Source organism: Sapajus apella, unplaced genomic scaffold (genome assembly GCF_009761245.1).
Source record: "Sapajus apella isolate SASKATOON/1434 unplaced genomic scaffold, GSC_monkey_1.0 scaffold32, whole genome shotgun sequence".
In the NCBI taxonomy this organism is placed as follows: domain Eukaryota; kingdom Metazoa; phylum Chordata; class Mammalia; order Primates; family Cebidae; genus Sapajus; species Sapajus apella.
Genome location: NW_022436972.1, coordinates 26830 through 38930, shown reverse-complemented (window position 1 = coordinate 38930; position 12101 = coordinate 26830). Strand labels below are relative to the sequence as shown.

Genomic DNA, 12101 nt, shown 5'->3' with positions numbered 1-12101 from the left:
AAGAATTATCTGCAGCTTAAGGAGACGGTGTCCCATGCACTAGTGGCCATGATCATCGTTGGCAACTCCTCCAATACACGAGTTGTGTTTACATATTAAAAAAGACAACAAGACACCTAACCAACATTATCACCCCTCTATAAGTTCAAAGAAGAATAGCTTGTCAATAGAGAAATATGCTTGGAAAATGCCGTGAAACGACGTATGTGAAGTGAACCAAGCAGAAGCCAAGAAATGGCAGAGTACATTGAAAAGAGAGTTGCCATCATCACAACTTAGTGAAATCCTTGCCTTGCTGTAACATCACGCAGTGCAGCAGCCTCCCAGGTCTGAGCACGTTGCAGCAGGAGCGCTCTTTCTACTGTTTCAGGTTTTGTCAAGTACACACATCTGTGGAGCCTGTGCAACATCCACATGGAGATGTAAGGGGAGCGGCTGCCCACAGGTGGGGAGCGCGGAGAAGGAGCTGCAGGCAGAGCTGTCAGTCATTGGTCTACGGGAGGCTGCATGAGCTGGCTCAGGAGAGAGCTGAGAGTAAGAAAAGAGGAAACCAAGGCCTGAGTCTCTAGGGGTCTTAGGATACTTAGGATCTGTATGATGACACAACCCAATCTTAACCCCCAAGCCTTCGGTTAATGTCTGAAACACACTGCCACCTTAGTGTTGCTGGGTTCTGGGACACTGGGGGAGCCTTAGCTCACTCCCCAGTGGGCTGTTCTTCCAGGCTCTTGGTCTCTCTCTCACCCAAGAATGGGAGAGGGGACCACGCCAGGCACGGTGCGCTCGCAAGTAAATACCGGATCCCAAAGAGTTTTTGCAGAAAGTGATTTATTTAGGCAGAAGAAGAGAAAAAGAGAAAGGAAAAGATAAGAGAGGAAAGCTTCCATGAGATTGTGGAAGGGGACCCAAATATGGAATCCGCCTGGATGTGGGGGACAGGGACTTTTGCCCTGGGAGGAATTTCCTCCCTCTCCATGCCCTTTGACCTATGAAAGGAGTTCCTTTAGACTTCTGCTGGAGTGATTGATCTTTGATTCTTCCAGTGCACACGAAAATTTAAGCAAAGACCTCTAATCCCCCATAGGGAGGTGGGGGAGGAGGCATGGCGCTGGGAAGTTCTTGCCCTTGAAACTATGCCTCCTTGTGGACCTGGGAAGAGAACAGGTTCCCTCAATAGCGTTTGGGAAATCTGGAGAAAATGCATGGGTTCTATTTTGGTGTCAGCACACCCAGAATGACTGTAAGCAAAAGGGAACTTTTGCAGGGTCACCAAGAGCAGCTCACTGAAAGCTCTCAAAGGGGCTGGGCTCCCAGCAGGATGTTTGGGGAGTGGGAGAACGGGAGGCGGTGAGCTAATATGTTTTTTTGTTTGTTTGTTTGTTTGAGATGGAATTTTGGAGTTTCGCTCTGTGGCCCAGGCTGGAGTTCAGCGGCGAGATCTCAGCTTACTGCAAACTTTTACCTCCACCTCCCAAGTTCAAGCGATTCTCCAGCCTCCTGAGTAGCTGGGACTGTAGATATGTGACACCACACTTGGCTAATTTTTCTGTACTTTTAGCAGAGACAGGTTTTCAACGTGCTGGCCAGGCTGGTCTTGAACTCCTGAGCTCAAGTGATCTGCCCACCTCAGCCTTCCAAAGTGCTGGGATTACAGTTGTGAGGTGAGCCACTGTGCCTGGCCAGTTAATATGAATTTAATGTCAGCACAGAGTCCCTTCAGCTGACACGTGGGTTACTTGAGCCATTTTCAGTCATGTCAGCTGATGATACGATTCGTCAATACTTTAACTGGCGTGTGTACTGTAACAAATGTTTCCTGTGAAACTCGGCCACACATTTTGCTGGGCCCTAGGGTGACAACAGGAAACAAAAACCTGTTGCCTGAGCTCATGTAGGTTACAGTCAGGTCAGGGAAAAGTTATTAGATACAGAATTTGTTTTTACAGAGTCTTGTCAATTCCCAGGGAAATACCCTGTCCCCAGCCAGGAGGCTCCTTGAGAAAAGATTTCCTCACACAAAAACTAACCCAAGTATGGACCACCCTACATAAATCATTTGGGAAAACTTCCTGCTGCAAAGCTCCCTGCCAAAGTGTCTTTCCTTCGGGAAGACTTTTATTTTTGAAGGCTCCCTCTTGGGATGGAACTCTGTAAAGGTAAGGATGTCTGCAGTCTCTTGTCAGCCTGCATGTCTCAAGGCCATTTTCTCGGACTTTCTGTGTGCTGTTTGTTTGGTTTCTCAAGAAATAGGACAGTAGATGGAACCCGCGGTCTGTCATTTTCCTCTCAATACAGGTCAGCCACTGGCCACGTGTGGCTTTGGGTGTTTCATCCACTCTGCTGGCTTCTGCACGTGGTCCATGGCTGATCCCCAGCTTAGGTAGAATAAAATGCAGTCTTCACTAGGAAATATGCAATTACACACCAACTGCAGGATCAGGGTTTTCCTGAATGTGGCTTCCCCCACCTCACATCAGTATGTTTTTAAATTAATTAATCTCAGATGAGGCATCACTATGTTGCTCGGGCTGTTTCAAACCCCTGGGCTTAAGAGATGTTCTGCCTCAGCCTCCTGCCCACCGAGTAGCTGGGACTACAGTCGTGTGCACTGCACCTGGCCAAGTCAGGATCTGTGAAGTTATCCTAAAGACGACATTTATGGAACAATGCCCAGAAAGACCAGCACATCTAAAATCAAAACAAAGACATAGAAAAACATTAGAAATATAAAAACAAAAATTAAGATATCCTGGATAAGTCGCTTTTCAAGGATGTTACTTCTGTAGAACCAAGAAAGCCATCTGTCCCTAAGGCCTGTTAGAATTTTCACATTGAAGAATTGTCATTTCTATGTGGGTGGGAGCTGGGACTCCAGGTCCCAGAAAAGAGAACCCTCTGTATGGTTGTTTGTTTGTTTTAAGGTCCAGGGTGGTCCTGAAATTTGCATGAGGAGTCAGCCTTGATTTTTGGAAAGCCACACAGTTGCAGTTCGTGGCAGCCCACGCTTGTAACCCTGGGCTTTTTAGGGCAGAGTGAGGCCTTGGGACACTTTAACGGACTCAAAGGGAAACCAGCTTCTGGATGGAGCCATGGGGAGCGTGCTGCCCTCTCCTGATGGCACATCGTGTTCCTGGGTTCATTCAGTGGGTACAGCCAAAGATGGTTCACCAGCATAGTTCACATTCTTTTAATTCTTGGAAAAAAGTAAGGCGTGACTGTCGTGTTCATCTGCGGCATCTCAAAAGGGCAGAGACTGTGTGTTTTGAAAATACTGTCCCTGGACCATGAGAGCATGAAGCGTGGGAAGCTGTGGCTTAAAACTGCTTCCATGCTTCCCACTGCTTCAGGTTCACTTAAGTCCAGCCAGGAGTGTTGGTCAACAAAAATGCTTCCTCTTCCTATGAATACAATTGCATTATCTTGTGATTTTGTTAGTAAGATAAGTTTTGTTAGCTGTTACATCTTATGACGGTTTGGAGCAGCCACACAAATTGTGCTCTGAAAAGCAGTGCTTTGTGATTATAATAACTCAGTGTAGGAAAGAATGAACACGTGGTTCCTGCTGGAAATACTTTTTGTTTATTCATTATTATTATTTTTTAGATGGAGTCTCACTCTGTCACCAGGCTGGAGTGCAGTGGTGCAATCTCAGCTCACTGCAACCTCTGCCTCCCAGGTTCAAGAGATTCTCCTGCTGCACCACCGTGCCCAGCTAATTTTTGTATCGTTAGTAGAGATGAGGTTTCACTATGTTGGCCAGGCTGGTCTTGAACTCCTGACCTCATGTGATCCACCTGCTTTGGCCTCCCAAAGTGCTAGAATTAGAGGTGTGAGCAACTGCGCCCGGCACGAGAATATTTTTTCATTGAGAGGAAGAGGGAGGGAGTGGGTGGAGACTGAAAATAATAAGCTACTCTTGAGGAAATATAGAAGGATGGATAAATATCAGCATATGAGAATTTGCTTCACAAAAATATCCAACCTACTGACAAATGAGTTGTGGAGTATTTCGCGATGTAATAGTTCACTGTTTTGTGTCTGTGAGACCTCCTTGCGTCATTTTACCTTGGTTTATAGGATTTACAACCTACAATAAACATTTACTGAGATCTCATGTGCAGTGGGCACGGCGCTGGGGGCTTGGCCTCGAGGCTTAAGGAGAGGGAGGAGATTGGGCTTCCAAGACAACAGGCGAATAAATAGACTCATGAGCTGTGGTGGGTCCATTTCCTCCTCCCACGAAACCACACGCAGGAAACATATCTCCTCAAAGTCTGTTGTCTGGGTTTTAATGTTCGTGTTCTTAGATTTAAAAGAATTTTAAACATCATATTTTAGCAGCTTCTTGTACAACTTGTAAGAACAGATATAGGTAAACCATTTTCTTCAGTTGTTTAATCACATTATTTGATTGCTTCTCTAAAATGGGATTTCCTTTCTGTCCTAATGGCCTCTTGTTTGCTTGTTTACGGAGAGATGCTTATTCTACTGCATGTCTTACATCTAAACCAGCTTGGAGCAACACTAATCCCCGGTCTGGTCAGCTGCTTCTTCCTCCCGCCGTCTAGTGTTCACGCGGGCGTCCCGCCAAGTGCCCACCTCTGCTTCTCCTGTCCTCAGTTTTCCTCCTTGGCCGTGGTCCCTGCTCGGCCCTGGCCTTCACTTTCCCAAACTCCACGGCAGTGTACACGCACGCAGCCCTGCTCCCTGTCCGCTCAGCGATTAGTTCAGAAGATCCCCCACATTTATCACGGGTAGCAGGCACCTCATCATGTCCTCTAGCCCCTCTTGGCATCCTTAATTAGCTGCATATTGCGGCCAGAGTAGATTCCGCGCACAGAGCCGTCAGCAAACACCAGGCCTCTGTCTACCACACTTGGATACTTAAATTATTGTTATAATAATGGAAAAGGAGGAGGAAGCTTTCGTAAATAGGGGTGATGAATTAAACTTCATTCACTGTGATGTACGTTGTTCTGGGTTAAGGCAAAATCTGCAGGAATCTGTTGTCTATTTAAATGTTTCAGGAGTCTTTGGAATGCTGCAGGTCAGGCCAGTCAACACTAGGGGGCAGGAGAGACGTTTCTCCCGTTCTCAGCCCGGTCCCCGACCTTGCGAAGGCGGGGCACGCTCGCTTCCAACGCTATCCCTGCAGCTCTTCCACCCATGACATGTGTATTTGTTTTTTCAATATTTATGTATTTTTCTAATACAGATCTTGATTTCCCCCCTGCACTGTATAAGAATCTATGCATTAGCTGAAAACAAAACATCTGGGCCAAAAGAAAATTTTCTGTTTCATATGTCTTGCTCCCAAAGCAGTGGCCGAGCACTGGAGGCAGCATCTTTCTCCTTCAGAATATTAGGGTGCACTGAAAAGGCGCTTCAGTAACATTCAACATTTTAAAAACACATATAACATATAATATTTTTAACCTTTTCAACATTTTAAAAACATAACAGCTAAAAACATTGTTTCTGGTTTTTCTTAAATAATATTGAAAATTTCATAAGAAGTCTTTTGTTGATTTGTTTGTTGCATTTTGCAAAGAGTCACTGATCTTATAACAGTGAATTTTATCCTGCAGGAATTCTGGCCTATTTTGGTTGGGGAAGTGTCAGCCGTGTTTGGGAGGATGAGAGTTTACCATGTAACTAATTGGAGACAAATGAAAACGTTCAGTTTGCTTCTCCTGTCGTCTGTCTGCCCTCCATCCAACCTGTCCAGGCCATCTGCAAACTCCCAGTGGAGTCATCGTCTAGATTTGACTTGGCAGACGATGATAGCAACAGCGGAACGCTCTTCCCAGCTCCCTTCTGCGGCCGCTCTCCAGGTGTGGCCTGCCAGTCAGGAGGACGTCTCAGTCCTTTGGGTTTTCAGACTGGTCTGTCTTTTCGGAGTCCCCTCCTCCTGCTTGAAACCCCCTCTCCCTCTTCTTCACCTAGCTTGGGAGTCTCCTCTTCAGGGGGGGTTTCTTCACTGCCTACCTCCTCTATGCCGAGGTTGGACAAGATTCATAACAGCACTCACTATGTCTTATTTAATATATAATTTATCACATTTGCTTCCTTCCTGTAGGTTAAGTATCTTTTTACTTTTATATTCTGTGTTAGTTTGCCACCTAGTAAGTGCTCAGTAAATGTCTGCAGGGTAAATAATGTTCTGGCTAATTCGATCCAGCAATCCCACTTTAGGCATATATACCCTCCCCAAAAGCATGAAGTATATCAAGATATCTGCACCCCCATGTTTACTGCAACCCTCTTTACCACAGTCAGCATGTGGAACCAATGTTAAGTATCCATCGATGAATGAATAAAGAAAATGTAAGACATATACACAAAGGAATACTAGTCAGCCATGAAAAGAAAGTAATCATGTCATTTGCAGCAACGTGAATGGAGCCGGAGGTCACTGTGTGAAGTGAAATAAGCCAGGCACAGACAAGTATTGCATGTCCTCACTCATATTTGGGAGCTAACGACATTGATGTCGTAGAGGAGAGAAGTTAGAGTGGTGGTTACCAGGGGCTGGGAAGCGTAGGGGGAGAGGAGAGGAAGCGAGTTTGGTTAATGGGTTCAACCATACAGTTAGAAGAAATAAAGTCTAGTGTTTGTCAGTACCGTAGGATGACTATCGTCATCAATATTGCATATTTCAAACTAGCTGGAAGAGAAGATTTGGAATGTTCTCAACACAAAGAAATGATAAATAGGCTGGGCATGGTGGCTCATGCCTATAATCCTAGCACTTTGGGAGCTGAGGCTGGCAGATCACGAGTTCAGGAGTTCAAGACCAGCGTGGCCTACATGAGGAAACCGCATCTCTACTAAAAACACAAAAATTAGCCGAGTCTGGTGGCATGTGCCTGTAGTCCCAGCTACTCAGGCGGCTGAAGTAGGAGAATCACTTGAACCCATGAGGTGGAGGTTGCAGTGAGCTGAGATCATACCACTGCACTCCAGCCTGGTGACAGAGCAAGATTCTGTCTCAAAAAAACAAAGAAATGATAAACATTTGAGGTGATGGATACCCCAATTACCCCGATTTGGTCTACATATTATATGTATATATCAAAACATCACATGTACCCTATAAATATGTATATTAGGTATCAGTAAAAAATACAAGTTATGGCAACATTAATGGAATGATCCATGGCTAACTTTTCTGCAGGCTTCGTGCCCTCAGGCAGTGAATGATTGGCAGGTTTTACCTGGACATTTGAAACTCAGTTTTACGGAGAACAATGAACTTGGAGGGGAAAAAGTCCAGATCTGAGGAATAATTTGAACCTGTCATGTCTATTGTAAAAGGCACTTTTGATTTCCATGCCGTATTTCATAGCGTGCTCCTGAATGTAACCAGACAGTTCACCCAGGGCACGCGGTCAGCAAGGAACACGCCTTCCCCAGAGTCTGCAGGGGCGGAGTTTCATCTTCTTTTTCACCTAATTCCACAATCCCTTAAATCCCCAAAAGCTAAACTTCTCGATTCTAAGTTCAGAAGGAGCTTTGCTACAGTTAACTAAATTTTAGGCTATTTGAACAAAAATTTGAATATAGAAAGTAAAATCATATCATATTTCCTCATATATTTCTTTCCCTGTGTGCCATTCCCCAATTGAGGAAAAAAGTACTTTAAAAATGCTTTCTTCCTGTACGTAATACACAATCCCTTCTTCCCCTCTCACTCACTCTTTTTTGTCCAGGTTTAAAATAGCAACTCCAGCTGGTGGCAGACACTCCTTGGGGATTTTAAGCCACTGATCAATTTCGCAGCTGGAGGCAAAGCACTTTGCTTGGAAATATTTTTCACATGACATACAAGGTGCTTCGACCTCCTCAGAGCAGCCAGAGGGTTCCACTGAAGGAGAGGGGGGGCTGCTGGCCTGCCCCGGAAACCAGAGGAAAGTGAGGTGACGGCAGGAGGCCACGGCCACGGGCAGACCACGGTCACCGGCAGGCCACGGTCATGACAGGCCAAGCTCAGTTGCTAGCTACCTCCTCCTACCCTTCACTTTTTCTCCTGCACACTTTCATTTTTAACAAACTGAGCCACAGAACAAGGAAATTCCAATTTCTGCAGGAACCTCTGAGAGCAGAGAACTAGGAAGGTAAGAGCTACCTAGTTCTACCTTCTTGGACGGAGAGTAAGACCCACACTGAAAGCATGGGAAGGAGGAAACCCTCCTTTGGAGTGACACTGTTCTCTTGCCTGGTGGCGCTCAGGCTTCAGCAGGATCAGAATCATGGAGAGTGTGTTAGAGGCTGGGCGTGGTGGCTCAGATCTGTAATCCCAGCACTTTGAAAGGCAAAGGCAGGCGGATCACTTGAGCTCAAGGGTTCAAGACCAGCCTGGGCAACATGGCGAGACCTTGTCTCTACAAAAAAACACAAAAATTAGCTGGGCATGGTGATGTTCCCCTGTAGCCCCAGCTACTCAGGAGGCTGAGACAGGAAGATTGCTTGAGCCCAGGAGGTAGAGGCTGCAGTGAGCTGAGATTGCACCACTGCACTCCAGCCTGGGCAACAGAACAAGAGTCTGTCTCAAAAAATAAAATAAAATAATAAAATAAGTAGTGTATGTTGGAGCCCAGATTGCTGAGCCTGACTCTAGTTCTGATTCCGCAGGCCGAGGTGAGCCTGAGAACCTGCCTTTAACAAGTTCCCAGGTGATGCTGATGCTGAGCAGGGGTAGAGAATTCGAGCCATTCTTGCATTCAACCTGCCACATTGACATGTTTTTATCATTAAAGTTTTTATCCTACAACTTTAATGATAAAACATCATGTCAAAATGTTATAAGTGTGACATGATGGGGAAGATACAATAATTTCTCCACTGTCAGCAAGATTTCTCCTCTGCCAGCTGACTACTATACATATAAAGAGAGCCTACTTCCACCCGTGATCGTTAGAGAAGCAAGGTGTTTGACTCGCTCATTTTAATATAAATATTCTACTTTTCTCCCGTTAGTCTTTATTACATCTGAATCAAAGATGATGTATAACACGCCTTGTTGTAGAATGATTTGGGAGTATTCCTTCCTTGTGATTTTTTCTTTTTTGAGGCAGAATCTCACATTGTCACACAGGCTGGAGCGCAGTGGTGCGATCACAGCTCACTGAAGCCTCAAGCTCCTGGACTCAAGTGATCCTCCCGCTTCAGCCTCCCAGCTATGACTATAGGCTCATACTACCACACCTGGCTACATTAAAAACAAGTTTTTTTTTTTTTTTTTTTTTGTAGAGACAGAGCTCTTACTATGTTGCCCAGGCTGGACTCAAACTCCTGACTTCAAGTGATCCTCCTGCCTTGGCCTCCCAAAGTGCTGGGATTATAGGCATGAGCCACTGTTAATCTTTTTTATTCTGCCATGTATTATCATCTAAATTTGCATGAACATTTGTGGACCCAAATAAAGATATGTATCCTAAAACATGCTTTTTTTTACGTAAGATTAATGAATTTGCAATCACCACAGTTTTGCAATAATAAGTATGAATTCATACATTGACTTGGACTGATAGAATTCCAATCTTCAAGGAGATTTTTCACTCCAAGTTTCATGTAGAATGTCTATCTACTTTTAAAAGTTAATAGTGTACTGACCAGGCCCAGTGGCTCATGCCTGTAATCCCAGCACTTTGGGAGGCCAAGGTGAGTGGATCACCTGAAGTCAGAAGTTCAAGACCAGCCTGGCCAACGTGGCAAAATCCCATCTCTACTAAAAAGTTAGCTGAATGTGATGGCTGGTGCCTGTAATCCCAGCAGCTGGGGAAGCTGAGGCAGGGGAATCGCTTGAACCCAGGAAATGGAGGTTGTAGTGACCCAAGATTGCACCAATGCACTCCAGCCTGGGTGACTCTGTCTCAAAATAATAATAATAATAATGAGAAGAAGAAGTATGAATTCATAGTTCGATAGAATTCCAATCTCTAAACACTTAAAGGAGGTTTTCTACTTCAAGTGTCACGTAGAATGTTTACCTATATTTAAAAGTGAATACTGAATTTTAATATTAACAGCAAATTGAAATGTCACACCACGTTTGTATCACTAACGTTCTTATAATGATTAGATACAGTGGTAACCTATGCAAGGAGAGGACCATTGATCAGATGCAAGTTCAGGAGTGACATAAATAAGGCTGAAGCAGGCTTCCAGAGAGGGAGCAAAGGCAGACAGCAGGGTTTCAGCTGAACGCGAGGCCAAAGCTGAGCTCTGGGTGTCTCTATGATCCCAAATGGCACGTAGAAGATGAAATGAGCCAACGTGTGTAGAGAACATGGGGCACACAGTAGGTCTTTGACAAATGGCAGGTCTTCTTTTTCACTATTTTTCCGTTTGGTCAGAGTTAGTTATAATACTGCACCATACTTTTTTTTTTTTCTTTTTTTGAGATGGAGTCTAGTTCTGTCCCCCACGCTGGAGTGCAGTGGCACGATATTGACTCAGGGCAACCTCTGTCTCCCAGGTTCAAGTGACTCTCTTGCCTCAGCCTCCCAAGTAGCTGGGATTACAGGCATTGGCCACCATACCCAGCTAATTTTTGTATTTTTAGATGAGGTTTCACCATGTCGGCCAGGCTGCTCTCGAACTCCTGACCTCAGGTGATTCACCCTCCTCGGCCCCCCAAAGTGCTGGGATTACAGGCGTGAGGCACCGTGCCTGGCCCTGCATTGTATTTTGACCCTCAGTGAAACTTATCAGCAAAGCTTCTTGAGTTAAAGTGCAGAGGAGGTTAAGGACAGGGAATATCTGTGAAAAAGGATCCTAGTCCCTGGGAGATTCACACTGGACGTTGTGTAGAAGCTGCTGTCTCTGTGCCTTGTTGCTTCAGTTACCCACAACCTCCATGTTTCTCACTGTTGAGACAGTCACTGCCATGGCATTGTGACAGTTATTTCACCTCTTTCAAGAATAGGTTGCAAATGTCATTAAACCCAGGACAGGCAAAGTATATGGAATCTATAGATATAATCTGTAGAATTATTTATGATGATTTTTAAAAACCAAAAAGATAACAGAATCCATTAATTTTGGATGTAAACTATGTACTCCTGATAGCTCCCTGCAGGTCTAGAATAATTAGAACTCTAAATAAGTCATTTATTTCCACAAATAGGTTCCATCTCAGGAACAAATTGAAAAATGTGACTATATATATAAACGTACCTGCCCAGCAGCTCTGAACAATGGAGTTCACAGCTCAGCATTTGAGCTCCTATAAAGGAGAGATCGTCTCCTCAAGCAGCTCCCTGACCCCTGTATATCCAAAGAGCCACCTCATAAAGGAGAGATCAGATTGACACTTGGCGGGTATCCTTCTGGGACAAATATAGCAGAAGAAAACTGGTAACAACCCTTAATGTTCAGCAGCTACTGCAAGTGAACCCCAGGCAAGCAGGGCCTGGAGTGGACCTCAGCAGACCTACAGCAGAGGGGCCAGACTGTCAGAAGGAAAACCAAGAAACAGAAATAACCTCATCAACAAACAGAACGTCCAACTCAGAGACCCAATCTGAAAGCCAGCAACTACAAAGACGACGGGTGGACAAATCCATAAAGATGGGAAGAAACCAGTGCAAAAAGGATGAAAACACCCGAAACCAGAACACCTCTCCTCCTACAAGGGAACAAAACTCCTCACCAGCGAGGGAACAAGGTTTGGTGGAGAACGAGTGTGATGAAATGACAGAATCAGACCTAAGGTGGGTAGTAAGAAATTTCTGTGAACTAAAAGAACATGTTCTACCCCAATGCAAAGAAACTAAGAACGTTGAAAAAAGATTTGACGAAATGCTAACGAGAATGGACAAAGTAGAAAGGAATATAAGTGAATTGATGGAGCTGAAAAACACAACACGAGAACTTCGCGAAGCAAGCACAAGTATCAACAGCCGAATGGACCAAGCAGAAGAAAGGATATCAGAGGTTGAAGATCAACTCAATGAAATAAAATGGGAAGGCAAGAATAGAGAAAAAAGGGTAAAAAGGAATGAACAAAGTCTCCAAGAAATGTGGGACTATGTGAAAAGACCTAATCTATGTTTGATAGGCGTACCCGAATGCGACGAAGAGAATGAATCCAAGCT

At 44.7% G+C, this 12101-nt stretch overlaps 1 long non-coding RNA gene across 1 annotated transcript in view; it reads right to left on the bottom strand.

Moving 5' to 3' along the window:
* The window catches only part of LOC116562225, a 19556-nt gene extending 7762 nt beyond the window's left edge, over nt 1-11794 (bottom strand). Inside the window, exons 1-2 of the long non-coding RNA XR_004273837.1 lie at nt 11785-11794; nt 1010-1014 (exon numbers count right to left, since the gene is read on the bottom strand). This is a non-coding gene — a long non-coding RNA (uncharacterized LOC116562225). The remainder of the gene's footprint in view (nt 1-1009; nt 1015-11784) is intronic.
* Between the last annotated feature and the right edge of the window lie 307 nt (nt 11795-12101).